We start from the raw sequence: 20628 nt of genomic DNA on the forward strand, positions 1-20628 counted from the left end.
TATTTATGCGCACCATCACTTTTCGGTTTTGTGATTGTTTCTGTACCTTATTACCTCGGTATATTGTGGGTGCTGCAAACCTATTTATATTTTATCTTAATTTTTTGCGCCAACTTATCTACTGCACATTTTTTCTGTTTACTATTAGGGCTAAATAACTGTAAAAATCTATTAGCAAAATGTGCCGATATAATATACCATCTGAGATATGATGAGTCTATAAGTGCAATAGGGAAATGGGAGACAGACTTACATTTGCAAATTAAAGAAGAGGAGTGTAAGAACTCCCTTAAAAAACTATACAAACACATCCATTGCTTAAATTTGACAGATGTTCATTTTAAATTTTCGAAAAGGTGGTATCTTACACCGAAGGTACTCTCAAAGATCTCTCCAGATATTTCTATAAACTACTGGAGATGTAATAGGGACACTGGAAGCTTAATCCACATATGGTGGCAGCGCTGAAAGATCGCCAATTATTGGAAAGAAATAATAAGATTAATCTACCATGTTACAAAAATTAAACTCAAATGCGAACCAGAATCAATTCTTTTAAACCTGAATTGGCCAAAATTAGAAAAGAAAGCCTTAATAATAATTTTACATATAATAACAGCGCCAAGTTGTTTATTGCACGTAACTGGAAAATAGCCAATATTCCCAATATTCAGGAGATTATTGCACAAGTTGTATGGCAAGTAAAAATGAAAAAGGGCATATCGATGACCAAATACAAAAGAATAAATTAAATAGAACTTTTGAACAGCTGGTTAGCTATATTGAATAGAAGCATTTTGAGCATGTGATCACTCAATAAAGTAAAAAAACTACCAATGAATAGTTTAATGTATTATCCACTTTCTGTCTAGCTTCTTATATGCTGAAACATACTCTCATAAAATCACTCAAATATAACATATAAATGTCATAGCAGGTTTCCCCTGGACAGTGATAATTTAACTGAAGATTACTTTACAATAGAAGATGCAAAGTAAGAATTAATAAAGAATGCTCAAATGAATGAATTCATACAAGGAATTTTAAACAAACATATTATATGCTTATATAAGTGCACAGATTCTTGCAAAAAAAAAAAATAGTATATATTAGAAATCATAAATATGAAGAAAATGCAAACTGCTTCGTTCTCGAGTCTCTAAAAATCCATCAGCCCCAGTTTACATTAACTTTGGATGTTTAAATTAATAGTGAAACTGCTTCTGACCTTTATCATAAAATCTGCAATACTACAGCACTTCAAAGGGCCTTTATGTTCTCTATCCTATTATGACTGAACTGCTATCTTCTTTCATTGGTGTTTTTGAGGTTAATTGAATAAGAATTCATGATTGGCAATCAAAATCAAGAGAAATATAGATAGATTACTCTTTCTTCACAAATACAATGAAAAATTCTTCAGTTGCAAAATAATATCCACTGTAAAAGAATACGCTAGTTTGAAATAAATCAACTGTTGATAAAAATTATTAATCCAATCAGACACAGGAAACATGTTTTAGCTTCTGCTCATAGATACTAAAATGAATAAAGCTAGCCAAATTATTAAATACATTCCACACTTTGATTGGGTGCTTGGACCAATGAAGAGTATAATATTAAAGGAATATTCTTAGCACCATTACCACTGAAGTAGTTATGGTGTCTGGAGTCCATGGGTACTGGGTCCCGAATTACTATTAAATGATTTGTTCACTGTTAAGTACAGATGTTCAGTTCCAGGCACCTCCAATTGTAATGTGTCAGAGACTGTCCAAATATAAATTCCATACCAATTTATATTTGGACAGTCAACCAGTGTTAATCATCTCTTTTTTTTTTTTTTTTTTATACATGTCATTTGTTTTGTGATACATCCATAAGGCATTTCAGAGCTATGGAATTATGGACAACCTGCCATTTAGCCAAATTATGGAAAAATTGCTATTTATTTGAAACTAAATGCACAAGACTAGCAGACTTTGGGTCCACCTTGGAAATATAACCTCTTTTGATTAAAAAAGGCTGAGCTTATAAATAGATAGTCTTAACAGGCAGTACATCACAATGAATATGATGGTTCTAAATCCCAGTGGAAATTAATGCAAAATTAAAATAATGAAATATGTAAGTTACGGAACAAAAGGCATAAAATAAAATAAAGGCACAATACATTTATTACAAAATTAAAATAAAACCAGAATTAGAAATAACACTGACAAACAGAAATGCACATTCAATTAAGATATGTGCAAAATGTGCATATCAGCCATGAATTTCTAGAAGTGTTCCACCTCACAGTCCTCCTTCAGTGTCCAGAGATCCAGTCTGCAATGCCAAGAATGTAAAACTCCAAGATTCTGCTGTGCTGGTTCACCATGGCAAGATACAGTGTGTTTACAGATGGAACGTAATAATCATGTTCTATTTCGGCCCACAAACCTCAGAACTTCCTCAGGAGATGCAATCTTTACCAAACCTCTTGAAATTGTGGCAATCAGGCAGTGGACATGCTTGGTATTACTCGCATGCACAACTAGGCAAATACGTCATATCGCCCAGTCAGCTACGCATGCCCCTCCACTGCTGCACCACAAAAGAACTTAATTGACATGGACAAACTCTCATTAAGAAATGCATCTCCACAGTATACCTAGTTACAGTTAGTAGATGTGGCTAGGAGTCCGGCATCTGTGCATTGATGTCCATGTTCAAAATAGAATTTACAAAAGAAATAATAAAAGTACACATATGAATAAATAATATAAAAACAAGTGAAATATGCTATATTACTAAGAAATCTCAATGATACATAAATTAATGAATGAAAAAGTAACATGCAATGTATTATAATTAGAAAAGAAAGCCTTAATAATAATTTTACATATAATAACAGCGCCAAGTTGTTTATTGCACGTAACTGGAAAATAGCCAATATTCCCAATATTCAGGAGATTATTGCACAAGTTGTATGGCAAGTAAAAATGAAAAAGGGCATATCGATGACCAAATACAAAAGAATAAATTAAATAGAACTTTTGAACAGCTGGTTAGCTATATTGAATAGAAGCATTTTGAGCATGTGATCACTCAATAAAGTAAAGTATTTTTATACATGTCATTTGTTTTGTGATACATCCATAAGGCATTTCAGAGCTATGGAATTATGGACAACCTGCCATTTAGCCAAATTATGGAAAAATTGCTATTTATTTGAAACTAAATGCACAAGACTAGCAGACTTTGGGTCCACCTTGGAAATATAACCTCTTTTGATTAAAAAAAGGCTGAGCTTATAAATAGATAGTCTTAACAGGCAGTACATCACAATGAATATGATGGTTCTAAATCCCAGTGGAAATTAATGCAAAATTAAAATAATGAAATATGTAAGTTACGGAACAAAAGGCATAAAATAAAATAAAGGCACAATACATTTATTACAAAATTAAAATAAAACCAGAATTAGAAATAACACAGGCAGTGGACATGCTTGGTATTACTCGCATGCACAACTAGGCAAATACGTCATATCGCCCAGTCAGCTACGCATGCCCCTCCACTGCTGCACCACAAAAGAACTTAATTGACATGGACAAACTCTCATTAAGAAATGCATCTCCACAGTATACCTAGTTACAGTTAGTAGATGTGGCTAGGAGTCCGGCATCTGTGCATTGATGTCCATGTTCAAAATAGAATTTACAAAAGAAATAATAAAAGTACACATATGAATAAATAATATAAAAACAAGTGAAATAAGCTATATTACTAAGAAATCTCAATGATACATAAATTAATGAATGAAAAAGTAACATGCAATGTATTATAATTCTAGATGCACTAAGTGTGCTAAATATTACAAAGGTATAAGATATTAAAAAAATAAATTCATAAGGGCTTCACTGCATATAATCAGTGACACTGCTGATAATTAAAAATAGGCAAAATAAATGAACCATACATAATTGACAGGTCCTAGCATAAAAATATATAATTGCATAAAAGATATTTGTTCAATGTATTAAACTTCAGGTAAAAAAAAAATGTAACCTCAAAAAATAGGAAAAAAAAGGAATACTGGAGAAGAATAAGAGATGACAATTAATAAAACTCATTATCACACTACGATACTCAAGATATATAAAAAAATAAATATAAATACATTACAAATGAAAGTTTGTATCTCTAAAAATACACTGACATTTAAAACATAAGTACCAAAATATTAAACAGTTTCTGGAAATATTTATTTATTTAAAATATTTTACCAAGATGGATACATTGAGACTTCTCTGGGTCGACAAAACATTGTTACAATAGGATACAATATTACAAAATACAATATACAAACTCTCTCTCTCTCTCTCTCTCTCTCTCTCTCTCTCTCTCTCTCTATATATATATATATATATATATATATATATATATGTATATATATATATATATATATATATATATATACACACAAATATATAAACTTAATACATAACAGGTAATAAATATATTCAACCATGAAAGGTGCATTCTGTATGGAGGTATATTGCCATAGATACTAACTATTAATCTATGAATACCAGAATATCTAAATCATCATTTAATCCATATGGGACCAATGATTTTAATCTATATATTCATTATGTTTCTCTTTTAGCCAATGCATGTGCATTGTCTACTCCTCTCTAAAGTGTTATTACATTATCTATACCATTACATTTAAAACTATTCAAATTAAATTCTGGGCATATTCAACTACGTCTTTGGACACTACATTTAGTACTTGTTCTATGATTTTCCCCCAAAAGTCAACCTTTCTATGGTCCTCCTACATATCGCTTACCACACTTACATTCTAGTAAGTTAACTATCATCATACTGTTGCAATTTATAAAATGGTTTATCTGAAAAATGTGTGTAATATTACTTTTGAAATCAATTATATTATTACCCATGGTTCTGCAATTCCCACATTTAAAAAAATAAATACAAATCTTTCTTTTACTTTTTCTATATTGACATTCTGAAAAAAAATACTCTGCTCTTTAAAAATGCACCGTCACCTTTTCAGGTAAAATCCCAGAAATCTATCTTGATGTAAGATAGGCCATCATTTATATAATACGGTCACCATTGCTTTTGCTTTACTATTATACTTAATTAAAAATAGTGATTCAAACCCTGAATCTCTTTGTTTTGGTCTTACTGTTAAATTCTCTTCCCCTTTTAATTCTTTTTCCTGTAGGTCTCTTGGGTAATCCCTGTTTATAAACTTTTTATTTAAGAAATTAATGTGTTGTTGTTTTTTAAAATCTTAGTTCTTAGTGCAATTTCATTTTAATCTAATTTGTTGACTTTTAGGAATGTTCTGCAACCACTTTGGATAATGGCAATTAGAAAAATCCATAAAACCATTACCTTCTGTTAGTTTAAAAAAAGTTTTATTGCACACCTTCCCTATCTAAATAAAATTGTTGTATCTAAAAAAATAATGGACTCTCAGGTCATAAGTATTTGTATTAACAAAATCAATACATTTATCCAAGTCTATTCTATTCCAACATTTCCAAAGCACTAGGTTTGCCTCAAATGGGTTGTTGGTCCAGATATTATTAAACGCCCCAAAAAAATATTATTTACTGAGGGCAAACCTGGTACCCATGGTTGTCCCACACTTCTAAAGGTAACAAGACTCTTTGAACCAAAATATTTTTTTTGTTAAAATAAAATCAATACATTTCAAAATAAAATTACTCTGTGGTCAACATATATCAGGATCTGTTGATAACACATTTAAAATTGCCAGTTTTCCTTTTCCATTATTTATTACAGTGAATAGAGTGGCCACTTCAATAGCGATGTGCATGGGCAAAAAATGGATTTCGGGACTTTGGGACTTTGGCAATTCCCTTAGACATACAGAGCTATGCACATTATGTTACAGGGCATTAGTCTCATGTCCTGTTTTCTACTTTTGTATTTCTTATTATGCAGTTAAGTATTACTGTATACATAGCTTGAAAGACCAAATGGTCAATAGGCCTGATTATAATACAAGATACTCATGCTTTAAAAGAGTTAAACTTGCATTTAATAAACATACAATATTTTTCTGTTCTTGTTTTCTTGCGCCCTGACACCAGCTTGCACTATCTTTTCAATAACATCCTGCATTTGCAAAACATAGCATTCTTCCTAACACCTGCACATTTTAATTGGTTTGGTAATCTCATTAACTTCAATCGTTAACAGGAAACTAACTTACAGCATTACAAAATGTTATATAAAAAAATTATACTTTTGCTTTTGAGTTTCCCCATTGATGTATACATCCCTAGACAACTGTGCCTTATATTTTCATACCACGTATTAAACTTTCAGAAATGCTAATGATCTTTTATGGTGTTGGTGTTGTGTGATTTCATTCAGTATTCTCAGTGCTGTAAGATATAAGGGAAAGCAGAAACTTCTTTGTTTGTTGCATAAGTCCATGGCAGCAGAAAAGAAGAGTCTCTAGGGCACTGTAGTGATTCACAGCCTTACACAGCCTATTAGTGACTGGGCAGCAACGGCTGCCCAGTAGCTTGTTTAAAATATTTAGTATACTTTGCACCCACCTGCAGTATGCCAGCATGACATCCTGACCTGAAATCCAGACCTAATTCAAGCTGATTCAGAGCTTGAATTGTAACACCTAGACATTATTGAATGGCATGAACAATGTCCAGATTTTAGAGCTCGAATAGACCTGTTGGATGGTTTTATCCCGTTTGGAATATGGTCATTCAACGTTGACGAATAACCCTGTTTGACCTTAAAAACTTCCTATAATAGGCCAATTTATACAGTGTGGTTTTCTTTGGGAAATCAGTTTTGTGGCTTATCCTCTCATTGAAGACCACATGATAGTGCTGTGACATATACGTTTCTTGTAATCATAATATATGTCTCATTAATATTCCGTGACCTGTCCAACGCCCATTATTGATCCGCTACCTATGGGATGAAGCCTTTATTAGTGACTGGGAAGCAATATAGGGCATGGGATAGTTTACAATGTCTAATTGGGAGGTACTAGATATGGAGGATTTCACTGGTAGCATGCAAGTAAGGTTTCTAATAACTGCATGAAAGCAATTAATTCCTCCATGTTCTATTATCTCAGTGGCACACAAAAGAATGGGTAGTTGGGTCCAATTCCAAGTGACCCCCACCACCTTGGGTATAACTCTAAAACCCTTTAGATATGTATAAATGTATAAAAATCAAATCAGAATGGTTGTACACAAAGGAAAAAAAAGCTAATATTTATTTCACAATCACACCACCCAAGTTAAAGGAACACTATAGTCACCTAAATTACTTTAGCTAAATAAAGCAGTTTTAGTGTATAGATCATTCACCTGCAATTTCACTGCTCAATTCACTGTAATTTAGGAGTTAAATCACTTTGTTGCTGTTTATGCAGCCCTAGCCACACCTCCCCTGGCTATGATTGACAGAGCCTGCATGGGAAAAAAAACTGGTTTCACTTTCAAACAGATGTAATTTACCTTAAATAATTGTATCTCTATCTCTAAATTGAACTTTAATCACATACAGGAGGCTCTTGCAGGGTCTAGCAAGCTATTAACATAGCAGGGGATAAGAAAATCTTAATTAAACAGAACTTGCAATAAAGAAAGCCTAAAAAGGGCTCTCTGTACAGGAAGTGTTTATGGAAGGCTGTGCAAGTCACATGCAGTGAGGTGTGACTAGGGTTCATAAACAAAGGGATTTAACTCCTAAATGGCAGAGGATTGAGCAGTGAGGCTGCAGGGGCATTTTCTATACACCAAAACTGCTACATTAAGGTAAAGTTGTTCAGGTGACTATAGTGTCCCTTTAAGTGTAGATAAAAACCTAGCAATTTAAATTGAGATGGAGTAAATGTGTTAGTTCTTTAATCAACTTGGAAGGGAAATTTAAAAATCTGATAGTGTAACACATTAATATATCACATATTGATATATAAAAATATCATCACACATATAAACATATTAATAATGTGCAGAGAGAACTTTGTGGAAGCTTAGGGCCTATGGTCACAAGTGGAAGAAAATAGATCCATCAAAAAGCTAAAAATAGATTGCTGTTGCGGAAATAGACCCTTTGAGTTGTTTGTTCTCCTTCTTCCTCCTCCAGTGGCTATTCAAGCTTCAAGTGATCAACAGTGCCTTCTAACTGTTATGATCCATCTGGACTTCTTCAAGGAAATCTGCATTCTGCACATAGATACTCCATTTGCCAAGCCTTAAACACCTCACCAGTTAGTTTATTGATGGAGATACATCTGTGTCTGCAATAAAAAGACATAAACCTAAACGGGTGACATGCACTCACTAGCCAGATCCTCCCCATAATGTAAATCATTGAAATGTTTAAAATGTAAAAAAATATATATAAAGGGTGCAAACGCACTCCTGATGTAACATATGATTAAAACACATATACTAGGAAATATATACACTCATAATTTCAGCCAGGGAACACACCAATATTATAGACAAATCCTCTTTGAACATGAAGGTAAAGAAAAAAATGGCTGCTATATGTCCCAATATGTCATCCATGTAATTCACATAGGGACCTGCACCCTCCATGAAACCACCAGAGTCTGATGTTGCATGTTTGCTTGAATAGGTGAACATATCTAAATGAGATACATTGTAAACTGAAACAATTAATATAAACCCCTGAGATACAGTTATACACTGATTCAAGCTTCACATGAATAAAACACATTATTCACAATGCCTTGTGAGTTTCTGATGTAAAACAATAAAAACCTGCATACAATATAAATTTATCTCATTCAGAGAAGCACAGGTTGAAAATACATTCTTTACATTAACATACCAATCTGTATATTGTATTCTGTCCTGCAAAGAGACACATTATTATAGAGAACTTTACCTAAAAAATATGTAAACATAAAAAATAAATAAAAAAATATGAGAATAAAAATAAAAATAGAACAGGTATCTCAATGGACTGGGTAAAACAGGAAAATTGCGGTCAGAAAGAGAGATATTACAGCAAGAGCCTAACAAAAGAATGTGCAAAGTTGGCCAACTTAGGAAAAAGTTTAGAAAGCAAAGCTGCAGAAATAGAAATGCATAGTGATCTAGAAGGCAACAGATGTCTAGAAGACTTGTGGCATGAATACGAAATGAATTAATGGAATGACAACAAAAAATTATAAAAATGGAAAGCTATTGTTAGAACAAATTATAGAAATCCATGACAAATCCACTACAACCACGGACCAGATCATACAAATGATCAAATCCCTATTGTTCTAGATGTGACTTACTCCTTCATGAAAAGAGTAGGTGGGGGAGTTCTTCAACATTCTGAAAAACTGGCAAGACTCCTGCAGTGCATAGACCAAATATATCCAGTAGGGACCAACACACATGCAAATAAGGGATGGATGAAGGACTAGAAACAGAAATCCATACAGATGTTCAAACAGCTACTAGATGCATATTTGCAAAAACAGAATATTCAAGGATATAATCTTTCAATGTAGGGTAATAACTGCTTGATCCAAGGATAAATCTGACTGCCATTCTGGGGTCAAGAAGGATTTTTTTTCCTAGCTTGTTGCAAAATTGGAAGTGCTTCAAACTGGTTTTTTTTGCCTTCTTTTGGATCAACAGCAAACAAACAAATGTGAGGAAGGCTGAACTTGATGGATGCAAGTCTCTTTTCAGCTATGTAACTATGTAAACTATGTATGTAAAAACAAAAGGGGGCCAGCAAGATTTACAAAATTTCAGAAACTAAAGTGACTATGTCATGTCAATTACATAGGGTCTAAGGGGTGAAAATGTTAAGGTGGGAGGAGCACAAGGTTAGTTACATTCAAATTAACTAACCGTTCCATTAATGCTGACCATATAGTGATCAATTTGTAATCTTTCCAGAATAGGTTTTGGGAAGCACAGACAGTACATACAGACTTAGTGAAATGGCACCTTCTGGTTCTTCAGATAAATACCAGTAAAGGGAATCTGCCACATGTAACACGTGCTACATGATGTCTTGCATCAGAGTGAGGTAGCCTGTGCAAATAACAGCTGGCTTCAGGGAAGGGGCAATGTAGTGTATTGTATTGGTCCATGAAGACCAACCCGGTCCTCATGGACCACTGACAGTCCAGGTTTTGTCAGTATCTTCATTTAAATGAAAAAGGGAAATACATAAATCCTGGACTGTTGGAGAACCATTATGACTGGGTTGAGGACAACTTAATATAATGAATGGTGCAATTTTGGGTATAATCACTACCAGTGATGATAAAGCCCTAGAGGCAGATAGGTGATAGGTGCTGACTGATCTACCGAATATGCACCTTCCAAATCGCTTTGCATAAGAGGTGAAAAACAAATTATCTTTGCCTGAGAAATAAAGATTGTTTACCATCCAGACATTGAAAAGTGAATTTGCAACCAAAGAAACTGTAAAGAATTCTATATTTGAAAAGCAAAGGTCACAAAGAAAATAAGGATGAAACACCTGTGCTAGAGAACAAATATAATCAGGCTGAAATTATGGACTGGTACCAGGGCTGACAAAATTGTAATCTAGGGCAATGTGAATGCTAAGTGACAAAGAAAATAAAAGGAAATTTGCTGAAAAACAAAGTAACCCAGCATACAACCACATTCTGTTCTAATAACAGAGATCCATGACAATAGTAAAAGGGACACTCTACTACCCAAATAACCCCCCTACAAAAACAAAACAAACAATGCATTTGTGTTCATTTGGGATATATCTCTATACAGTTTGTAAAAGCTATAGTTCACTCGTCAAAGCCTTTGCAGGCCCTTTCCCTTCTAACCCCACCCATACTCTCTGTGGCTGTCCAATCAAAGACTTCCCAATACAGTTCTATGCGAAGTCTTTGCAAGGCAGGTGATTTGAGCATTTTCAATGTTTTGGGAGGAAAACCATGTTTTGGATGGGTTACATGTATAATTATATATTTTATTCTTTTTTTTTTCCTGTTGCTTTTTTCTGCATTGTTACATTGTTGCTTGACACTTGGAATATTTCGTTCATATATTATGTTGCCACCAGCTGGGGCAAAACAGCTTGAACAAGTAGCGTTTATATATTATGTATTTATTAATAAATGTAGAGATGACAGGCTATAGAAGAAGCTGATCAACCCTCTCCTTCTTGGGACAAAACTGCATGTTTACCAACAGTTACAGTTTAAGACAAACCCTCTGTGTCTTATTTCATAAAATGAGTAACCCTATTACGAATCATTTCTCCCTGGTGCTGTTTTATTTGAGTTATCTAATTTATCACGGATATTAATATGCAGTTTATTGTCCAGCCTTTTTTAGTGGGTACTGTATAGTGGAGATTTTGTACTTTTCTAACCACTTTTAGAGGGGTTCTTTGGGTGCTCTGATTTAATATTTGTATTTATATTTTTATATTTGCATTACTACAGCATGTAGATTATTATTATTATACATTTTATGTGATTTCTGAACCTTTCATTTTAATTGAACAGTACTTCCTATTTCAATTAATCATTAGTTAATGCTGACCTGATAATTGATCAGGGAGAGAAAATTATAGTAAACATGGAAACACTTTCCCTTAAACTATGCCCACCTGCCTCCACCCCCCACACACACACTTAAAAACCCATTACTTTCTAAAAAGAAAAAAAAACACATGAAAAAAAACTAGATTGTGGTCAGTTTGTTATGGGAATGTGAAGTGGTAAAATAAGCCCCTAAGCCCCCTTAAAAGGTAATAAAATTTACCTTACTACCAGCGCCGTGTAGGTCAGCCAGCGCTGGTCCCACCTCCGATCCGCCTTCTTACTGAGATCATCTGAATTTATGATTTCAGACAATTTTGGCTGAAATCGTCAAGGAAGTGTGACGGGGCAGGGCCAAACGACGGCTTGGCCAATCAGCACCTCCTCATAGAGATGCATTGGATCAATGCAACTCTATGAGGAAAGTTCATCGTCTCCATGCAGACTGTGGAGACGCTGAACATAAGTGCTGCACACTATGAAATGGCAGTGTTTCCATGAAAATACCTGCAGGGAATGATTATACTCACCAGAACAACTACATTAAGCTGTAAAATTATATATATATATATATATATATATATATATATATATATATATATATATATATATTTATTTATTTATTTTTTATTTTTTTCAGGCAGATTTTTCCTATTGCTCAAATCAATTAATAGTATTTCAAGGTTCAATGTTAATTTAATTTAGGTTGCAACAATAAGATGTGAAAAAGTCAAAAGCTGTAAAATGCAGATAGATTAAGAGATCAAAAGACAGCCAGCCATAAACAAAGACAGACAGACAGACAGACAGACAGACAGACAGACAGACAGATAGATAGATAGATAGATAGATAGACAGATCGATCTATATACACAATCATACCATAACATCAAGTAAAAAAAAAATAATAATAATATTATATAGCTAACATTTTACTTGCATGACCACCAAAGTATGAATATATATTTGGAAAGTAAAGTACAATTTAAACAGCTAGATTGTGTTGGCAGAACAATTATACATTAAAAAACAATATTTCAAAATATTTGTAAGATTTTTAAGAAATCATTCAAGTACATTTAAGCTATTAAATCTGACACTAATAATTCTATACTTTCAATGACTCCCTTTTAAGAAGAAAAAGGAAATTGCTTTTTGACAGGAAGTTATATGTACAATTTAATCATGATATTACATTTAGATAAAATATATATTTTAAGGCCACTCAGAGTGAATGCAATGTGCTTAGATTTATAACAAATCTTGATTAGCTTGCACGTCAGCTTGCAAGCAATATTTTTTCAGAACAGCAAGTATTAGGAAGCATAAAGCACTGAAAGCAAGAGAAAACTGAAGATTTTTTGTGTACAGGCATATTTTAAATTAGTATGGGCTCTTCAGCAGGTATCTAAAATTAAGATCTAAATAATAGTGACTCTTTATAATAAGTATGGGCTATATAATAATAATAGTAATATGATAATATAAATTATTGTGAATATTACATTATTTGATAGTAAAATTATGTTAAATTTTGCATTACTAATTAAAAATCCTATAATGCAGGACCAATTCTAAAGTATTACTATGTAAATACTCTATTTATTAAATATATATTATGTAAAAATATGCAAAAAGCTGTTTATTCTCAATTTGTGTATACATGTACAGAATTGATACAAATGATTGCTCTCTGGAGGCACCAATCCTTTGAAATGTGTTGCATATGTTACCTGAAGATTATACTTTTTACAATGATATCCTTTTTTAAGCTGGAAAAAAGCTGCAATGGATGAAGCTAACATAAACTATTGGACTGGGTTTTACCAAGGATTCTAACTGTGATCATAGATCTCTCTCTCGCACTACGGGTAAAAAAGGGTAATATTATGCATCTTCTTGTAAGTGAGCTTTTATTTATATTTTTTTTCAACTGATTACTCTACATGCTGTACCTCTTTACTTGATGCTCTTTGTATGTATTATATTGAAATCTATTTTTCAAAATTTATTTTATTAATGGGCTTGCTTTAAATAAATAAATAAATAAATAGCATTTTGTGACCCCTCCCAAACTCCACCCCTTAACACCTGCAAAATATGTGTCTTGAAACAGTCATGGATACATACATGAACACATAGATACCAACATTGGTACACAGCCACAGCCACAGCCACACATTGCTGAGCACTCATAAACACACACAGGCACATGCACACAGACATACTCAAATGCATACACATTGGCACACACTAGCATATACACACTGACACACACATGTAGATATACACAGGAACACATAAGCTCATACAAGTGCATCAACACATACATACATAAGCACAGACACACATTGGCACATATACACAGACACACTCAAGCACATACACACAAAGGCAAATACATCCACGCACATGTATACAAGTAGGGAGTTTGAGATTTGTTTTGTTCTGAACTACAGTTCATCCAGATTTCAGCTGAGAATGGTAGCAGCAGAGTAATAGAGATACAAAAAACATGATAAAGGTATTTATCTATCTGTATAAAGGATTGAATGAACATTTTAAACCCAAACTCACTGACAAGTAATTACTCTTACTGAGACAGAGTTTTACTGACCTATATAACATACACTGAACCATCATAGATGCACACTTACTGACCTTTGCACACACTCAGAATGACATACACACACACTGACTCACACTTTCCATGATGTACACAACACTGACTTAAGCTCTTCCTTGCATATTATTAAGAAAGTGTCTGCCCGATCCCCTTAGAGACTCCATCAGATCTGGTCATACTGCATAATTAAACCCACTGTCAAGGACTAAAACCCAAACTCACAAACTAAGGAGCTTTTTCCCTATACACTTAGACATATAACAGGGCCTCTGGTGCACAGAGAAAGGCAGAGAATAGTCAGACAAGCCAAGGTCAGGATAGGCGACAGAAGGATCAACGTAGTACAAAGTCAAGGTCAAGGATACCAGAGTAACGAATAAACGAGATACAATGTCAAAGTCAGGTATCAGAAAAGTCAAAGCTATAGAAACACACTCTCAGGCTACAAAGACTACAACAGGGTAATGAAGTTAAGTCAATGTGAGGTTTAAATAATCGATAGGCTAGGGAACCAATTAGGGTAATTAGAGAGCAGTACATAGGAGTGCATTTTATGGACTACTGTCCCTTTCAGGAACCAAAGAAGGACAAGGAGCACGCCCCCTAGCTGTAACGGCATGCATGCAGGTGTTTGCACCTGCAACATCAGACAAATGTTAGGACATTGAGGGACAAGAGATCCGGTGTCTGCACAAACAGAGGGATCGGAGCGGTGCGAGACGAATGGAGGTATGACAGCCGCTCAGTTTCACTTGCATGCAATTTTTATTTTGACAAATTCATATATCCCAGCAGCCTTCAGCAATGTGCATTTGGAGAGAGAGGAGAGTTATTGGCTACCAGCGTTAGTGCTAGAGCAGCTCACCAGTGAGCCAACTTAGCTTTAGTGTGTGAGTGGTTTATTAACCTACAATGGACTGCTGAATCTACCCACCCCATTCTAACAAACAAGAAATGCCTAATAATAAACTGAGAAAACACCAGGGACATGGTTGCTGACTTTTCTGACATTGAAACATTTATTGTACTCTATAATGGATAATAAAATTCATTCTTTACAAGAATTTAAAGTAATATTGGAAATAATTGAATTTGTCTCCCAGTCCTTGAACTCTTCTATGAAGATAAGGGGTAAGGTGATTTTGTAAACCCTACTCCTATGAGTATTAATAGGGCCAGTTGTAGGTCATGGGTCTTAGCAATATGACATTTTATTGCACTTCTATTTTACAAACGTGACTGTAACAAGGAGCAGTGAAAATGTTCACTGCTGCGTAGGATCTAGATGGGAATGTGGAAGGAAAAACATGTTGGCAGTAAACAATGGAGCAATGGTAAAGTAATATTTGGCTTTATTTGCTTCTTTATTGAATGGCAAACATTTTAATTAAATAAAATGAGCAGTTTTCAATTAGTTGTACATGTTTATGGCATAAACATTGTACTGCTTTGTATTCTATACATTCAAAATGTAGAGAACATTTCCATTCGCTGTGCTCCACTTTGTCAAACTGCGTTGAATCCCCTTGTGAGTGTTCTGTTATGCAGCTCTATTTACAAGGACTATGAAATGGTAAATGGCTACTGAATAAACTTAAGATCATGCCCAACATACCATATTGAGCATCTGGTAAAGGTCAAGGTTTTTTCTGGATTCCCATACTTAAAATCAACCCACTAAGTGGCTAATAGGCTTTCAGAATTGTGATCAGTTAAAAAAAGTGTTGGGTTCTAACTGAAATATGGTAAATGTACAATTTGTAACCTAATTTAAGCCTCAATGTAATATATATATATATATATATATATATATATTTATATATATATATATATATATATATATATTTTAATTCTTTGTTTTTATTGTGCTTGAATCAACAAAACAGGCTTGTCTAGCCACAACAGCGTCCACAAGCTTAGTGACAACAATTATTAGTGGTATTGTGGCATATCGGGTAGCATCTCACATTTTATAATAACATGAGGCCTTTAAACATGAGTTAAGTAGCTTATAAGTAAATAACATAGAATATCGGTCCTGCAAGCATATCAGGTACATGCAGCTAGTCATACATTGGTAAGGCCAATAAGAGGCAGCGCTTGTTATACAGGAACTATGAAGCTGTGAAGAGAGCTACAACTTGTGCGCTTGCCATGGACGGCATGGTAGGCCTGGCTGTCAGGAGTTTGTATGCAAGCTAGTATGATGAGACAAATAGCAATATAACATAGGTAGCAGACTAGGCTAAGCAGGTAGGTTAGATAAGGTGGTACATGCATTGCCATTAGTTACTCTAGGTAGGGGAAAACATAGGGTATTATAGTCAACTCTGTAGGGGGCAACCCTGTGGTGGCTAGGGGGCAACCAATACTCTGTGTGTTGGCCACTTGTTAAGAGTCATGAGAGTTGGAGTCATAGTTCGACCCAGCGTGTAGAGCTGGCAGGGTATTGTCTCGGGAGACCGGTAAGTCCGTGGAGTTCCTGCCATCTGGCTGCCGGGTGCTTTAGCCGATTCCTACAGGAGGGGGCATGGTTACCCTTAGGTGTGGCAGTAGTAGGCAGTGGGAAGGGGTGTTGTTGACAGTCCCAGTGGGTCTTAGGTTATTCCATGCCCTCTCACCCTTACCAGCCTGGGTAATGTAGGGGTCCCGTGCTTGATGTGGAGGGGTCTGCCGGCTTGGCGCTGTAAGGTGGAAGTACCGTGATCTCGGGTGGCGGTAGTTCCTCCGCTTACGCGGTCTGTAGGCTTGTGTTTGGGGCTGCTTGATCCTCCGTTTGGGAGTAGTTCGCTGCGCCAGAGCTCCGCCTGTCGGATGTGACTCAGAGGCGATTATGGTCGGCTGCTGCTTCCGTGCCTCCACTCTCTTCCAAAACCACTGGCAGATGTCGTTGAACTTTTCCAGGAATCTGGTTTCCCAGTCTGGGGCGAGAACCCCTGTATCATGCTTCGTGACTGGGTAGTTGGCCGCCATCTTGAGCCGCGTGGGTGCTGCTTCAGCCAGGCTTCTCTGTGCAGGGAGTTGAGGTTTGTCTCTGCTTGGACTGGGATAACCCCCACCGGTCTGAGGGGGGGGGGGGGAACGGGTGCCCTTCTCGGGAGTCGACGTCAATTGCAGCAGCGGGAGAGCGGCCGCCTCTCCCGCGCTGGTCAGGCTTGTAGGCCGCAGGGGCCGCGTGGCATGGGTCAGCAAGGAAACAGCCTAGTTTAGTAGAGTCGGTAGCTTATGCCGTCACCGGGCTCCCGGTAGCCGGTTTTGTGCTCGTGGGAGCGGATTTCAGTCGGTTGATGGGTAAAAATCACCCTCAGGAGCAGGAGCTGTGGAACCATGCAGCTGCTCTGCTCCGAGGTCAGGCCCCGCCCCTCAATTTAATATTTTTGAATAAGCTTTTTTAAATGATTTCATATTTTGGGATAACATAAAAAAACAAAAACATGTTTTCCAAATATTAAAACTCCAAAATATACCATATATAAAAAAATATATATATAAAAATGTTAAAATAGTTTTCAAAATAATTTCAAAAGATTATCCCAAAATATTAAATCTTTTGAAAAGCTTATGCAGAAAATATTAAATTGAGGCCTTTATCGAGTCTAAGGATGGATGTTTGCCTTCAAAAACATATCTAAAACAAATAGCTCGTTATTTTTAGATATATTATATTGGTTTGTAAGTGAATTTATATAGATTTCTCAAAAAAAGATAAAAATATTTGCATTTGGAGTTTTGTAAATTTTCAAGAATGTATTACATCTATTCTTCTGTTGTTTTGTATTTGTTGTGTTTTATGTCAGTAAATGTAAAGAAGAAAAAGCACATCTCTGCCTAAGACACAGTTTAACATTTTGCATTTGCAATACGTTATGGTTCAGTGGAAGGACCTTAAACTTCCAGGCAAGGGCACGATTGTAAAAGATGAAGCACCTGGACCCCCTATTTTCAGATTACTGGACCCCAGGTGTGTGATAGGGAGCAGTTAAATTTCATCATTACCCTTTCTTATATGCTATTTTTTTATTGTCATTTTTACTGCTGGTACTAAAGGTGCTAGAGTCATCCCAGCAGCTAAGAGGACATCACTTGTCAAGCTGACTGCTCTGTGATATAAAACATGACAAGTCCTAGCATAACCTTTCTGATGATTATTTTCAACCGTCTGAATTTAGAATTGGGGGGAATGTATAAAGACATAAATGTTATCATTTACCATTAAGAATGAAATATTATGCACCCCTTTTAAAAGGTTTAACATCTTAAATCACATTTTCTCTTGGAACTAAATTAAATTCATTTTAAACATGGCTACGAATTTCAGTGAACATCTCTTAAAGGCTTATGCATTCATATTCTAAAGCAGTTGCCCAATATTGACGCTGGTAGATTTAGTAAATACCTTAATAATTATACTTATTTAAAGAGTTACACCAAGCATCATAATAAGTTAATTTATTGGAAATGGTCATAGTGCCTGGAGTCTGTATGTGTAGTGTTTTACTTTGAAACGCTGCACATACAGAGATTAACCCCTAAACTGCCAGCGAGGTGTAGCTTTGAACAAAGTTGCAAGCAAACTAATGTCAACTATGCACAAAATTGACCTCTGGCACCAGCAAGCACAATATGCTGGTGCCAGATACCCAATGGATGCACACTACTCCATAAGGCCATCCTTGTCCTCTCCTCAGTGTGTCCTTCCTGACTTCCATCCCACTGAGGAGGAGTGGTCTTTGAAGAGAACTTGAATTTGGGGATGAAACGGAAGTGAGTTTTAGGGTTTACTATTTTCTTTTTTGAACTTGAAGGGCGGCAGAAGTGTTTCATGAAAAAACTGTTTTTTGGTTTGAGTAATCCTTTAAGGTATGGTTTTTGTGACAAACGATTGTAGGTTACTTATGAGTATAGACTTAGTTTGATTTAATTCCTGAGAGGTTGATAGTTCCTTGAGGTCTGAAAAATAATTTTTTTAAGGTGCAGTGCACTTTCATTGGTCCTGCGAGCATTGCTGTGTGTTACTATGGCAATGTGCAATCTTTTATCACAAAAACCATAACAGACCTTATAGGATTACTGAAACCAAAAAACTGTATTTTCACAAAACACTTCTGCCCCCCTTCAAGTTTAAAAAAGAAAATAGTAGACCCTAAAATTTACTTCCATTCCATCCCCAAGTCCAAGTACTCCTTGAAGACAACTCCTCCTCAGTGGGATGGAAGTCAGGTAGAACAGGCGAATGAGTAGTAGGTACTTTAACTTGTGGCTTGGTGAATGGTGTCGGGAGCAAGGATTTGGCTTCATTTTTCATGGTAGCTCTGTTTGGAATGGAAAGGTACTGTACAAAAAAGATGGTTTGCATCTTTTTCAAAAGGGAACAAATGCAGTTCAGAGGTTTTGCTAGGATGTATTCAAACTAGGAGGGGGGTAAAGGGTAATAAAACCTTAATCCAATTGCCCCTCAAAACAAGGACAGAAGGTGCCTGTAGCAAGTGTGTTAAAAAATGATAAGCTTAGAGTCATGTCTACAAATGCTCGCAGTTTAGGGAATAAGATCGATGAACTTGTTGCAATAATGGCAACTGATAATGTAGATTTAGTCTCTGTTACTGAGACATGGTATAATGAGAAAAATGACTGGTACATAGCAATACCAGGGTACTCTTTATATAGAAAAGACAGGGAAGGCAAGAAAGGGAGAGAGGTGGTGTCAGGGTACCTGTGGTCTCTACCTCCAAAAGAGGTAGAGACTTAGCTGTTCCACCATCCAGACGGTCTGATGACTCCCTTCCCCGCGGTCTATCCGGTCATGCAAGGCCGGCCGCGAGGGAGTGACTGCCTTTTACACCATCTAGGCAGGAAGTCATCATCAGGGCACTCCCCCGGATCGACCTGTCAGTCAATTGCTGAAGGACCAATCAGGACGTCTCGGAGGTGTGGTTACTGCTCTGAACAGGGTATTTAACAGAGCTTCCTTCATTAGCTCATTGCCCTGTCGTGGTTCTAGCTTGTTCTAGTCACTCAGTGCTTGTGTATTCTATTATCCCTTTTGGTTTTGACCCGGCTTGTTTACCTTACTCTGCTTATCTCTGTTACCCTTGATTCGGCTTGTCTCTCGCTTACCTGTCTTCTGTTACCCTCGACCTCGGCTTGTCTTTGACCATTCTATACGGTACTACTTACGTTAGTCCGGCCATTCTAAGGTCCGGTATACGTATCTGGCTACTGTTTGTACTCTGCGTGTTGGATCCCTGTCCCGATCCTGACATTACGACAGGGCCAATGGATCCTGCAAGTACAAACAGTCAGCTGGCTTCTCCTGATCCTAGGTTTGAAGCCATGGATCACAGAATGGATCAGATGGCGCTTGCGCTACAGGCTCTATTATCTCATGCCA

Source organism: Pelobates fuscus, chromosome 1 (assembly GCF_036172605.1).
Source record: "Pelobates fuscus isolate aPelFus1 chromosome 1, aPelFus1.pri, whole genome shotgun sequence".
NCBI classification, from domain to species: Eukaryota; Metazoa; Chordata; class Amphibia; order Anura; family Pelobatidae; genus Pelobates; species Pelobates fuscus.